Genomic DNA, 2,601 nt, shown 5'->3' on the forward strand with positions numbered 1-2,601 from the left:
ATTGTATTAATAAGGCCACAATTGGCCAGGCATTACCAAGAACCCCACCTGGGTTATCGTGGTACCGTATTGCTGATCGTACCTGTTAGAAGAGAAATTTATATAGTACTGATAGGCGGAGAATGCCTATATTAACAGCTGACTGTAGGAAGGAAGAAAGAGGTGCTTCTGCTGTTAGTGTTGGAAGGTAGCTTACGTTCTGACAATCCTTGTGGGCCCCTACAACACTCGGTATTCCTTGGAGGTCACCCTTCCAAGTACTGACCAGGCCCAAACCGCTTAGCTTCCAAGATCAGACGAGATCGGGCATTTGTGGTATGGGATGGTAGTAGGGCCTCAAAGTTCACTTAGGACACTAATGAGAGAGCACCAGAATTAGGTATAGGTCTGGAAGTATGTACATAACATTGGTGGTGAAATAGAAAGACCAAAATACAGAGTGGTGAATCTGCTGTCTGTGTTAGGCAAGAACTGCGACCTGGATCACAAATGAGAGTTCACCGAATAAGTTGAAGTAGGAACAGAAGATGAAATAATCAGATATCTTAATAGAAACGTTTGGAGAGCAAAAGCACATTAATTGTACTGCGCAGTAAGTGTCACGATAATGACACAGGTTGTTAACACCCCAGGCAACACTCCAAGGTGGGGGTCCCGTGGGAAAATGTGTTTCGCCCACCTTGGAGTGAATACTCACAGTGACTGCCAGCAATCTGGATGTATATACCATTCTCCAGAATCATCATTGGTATCGTTCAAACTTCTTCATCTTAGAAAATGCTTGTTTATATTTTTCCATAAAATGAATACAGCTGATCATAGCTGAATGTGTAGCGGCTTTTAGCCCATAGTTAGAGAGGACACACCAATAGGAACAGTGATACCGCAAATAGTCTCACATGCTGACCAGTAAGAATTAATAATAGGTCTCATGCACATAACCCAGACTAATTATGGTAACCATAAATATTGTACAATATCTTTATTAGAATCAGTACAAGGAGGACACCCTACTGCTTGGGGCAGAAACAATTGTTTTTGAGTGTTATTTAGACACTTTTTGCACAGTGTAACAAATGTTTTTTTTGTTCCCCCCCCCCCAAAAAAAAACAAACAAAACATAATTATCAAATATTCATCAGTTTGATGGTCGACATATGCTCCTCAATGGTAATGATCAGGGTGATGGATGAACAGTAACTGTTATTGACAGGTTTCTCGTATGTGACCCAAGCTAATTATGGGAACCATTGCTCTATAATCAGTAACAACCTATACCTTTAGCTGAAATTAGCATAGGGAGGCCACCCTACTGCCTGGGGTGTTAACAACCTGTGTCATTATCGTGACACTTTCTGCGCAGTACAATTAATGTGCTTTTGCTCTCCAAACGTTTCTATTAAGATATCTGATTATTTCATCTTCTGTTCCTACTTCAAATTATTTGGTGAACTCTCATTTGTGATCCAGGTCGCAGTTCTTGCCTAACACAGACAGCAGATTCACCACTCTGTATTTTGGTCTTTCTATTTCACTACCGATGTTATGTACATACTTCCAGACCTATACCTAATTCTGGTGCTCTCTCATTAGTGTCCTAAGTGAACTTTGATGCCCTACTACCATCCCATACCACAAATGCCCGATCTCGTCAGATCTTGGAAGCTAAGCGGTTTGGGCCTGGTCAGTACTTGGAAGGGTGACCTCCAAGGAATACCGAGTGTTGTAGGGGCCCACAAGGATTGTCAGGACGTAAGCAACCTTCCAACACTAACAGCAGAAGCACCTCTTTTTTCCTTCCTACAGTCAGCTGTTAATATAGGCATTCTCCGCCTATATGTAATATAAAAATTTAACTTCTAACAGGTACGATCAGCAATACGGTACCACGAAAACCCAGGTGGGGTTCTTGGTAATGCTTGGCCAATTGTGGCCTTATTAATACAGTCTATCTGTACTGATCAGGGAGGAAGGATTCAGCCCAAATCTATGGCTGCATAACCTCAACCCATATTTTATGGAAAATGACCAGAACATTCACTAATTTTAACCTCTCATATTCATCAGTCACCAATTTCTCACAGTACTGGTGGGTATAGATAATTTCCCCTAACGATTACAACTTCAAAAGGGGTCACTGTACGGATTCATTGTTCAATTTATCTACATATATTAGGTCAACAATTCTAGCTGGGTACTGTGAGTCAGTGTCTTAAAATACAATACTTTGTTTAGATGTATTAATAAAAGCTACGTTTTATATTCTTTATATATTATATGGTATTTACCACATTGCTAAGAGTGCGCCCACAAAAAGAGTCTTTTTTTCTCTCTGTATTTTTCTACATACTTTTTTCTGACTCTGGGCGCACCACCAAACGGACAGAATAGCACTGATATGAACTGTATCTAGACTGTCCTTTTTTGGTTAAGCACAAATTATTAAAAATCATTACTATAATACTAGTGCCTAGTCGCCTTTCTTTCTTTGCTATATGCAAAAGCAGCCAGTATTTACCCTGCATGCAGAAACAATTTGCTTCTTTTGCAGAACAACATGGTTTGTTCCAGATACAGTTATTGGTTGGTTGGTTGGTTGGT

General features: G+C 40.3%; 2 pseudogenes; one reads left to right on the forward strand and one right to left on the reverse strand.

Annotated features, from left to right (window-relative positions):
- Positions 1–216: 216 nt before the first annotated feature.
- On the reverse strand, positions 217–334 carry LOC135052403 (5S ribosomal RNA; annotated as a pseudogene).
- A 1,280-nt stretch (positions 335–1,614) lies between these two features.
- Positions 1,615–1,732, forward strand: LOC135052381 (5S ribosomal RNA; annotated as a pseudogene).
- Positions 1,733–2,601: the final 869 nt, after the last annotated feature.

The sequence above is a fragment of the Pseudophryne corroboree genome, chromosome 2 (genome assembly GCF_028390025.1).
Source record: "Pseudophryne corroboree isolate aPseCor3 chromosome 2, aPseCor3.hap2, whole genome shotgun sequence".
Taxonomy (NCBI): domain Eukaryota; kingdom Metazoa; phylum Chordata; class Amphibia; order Anura; family Myobatrachidae; genus Pseudophryne; species Pseudophryne corroboree.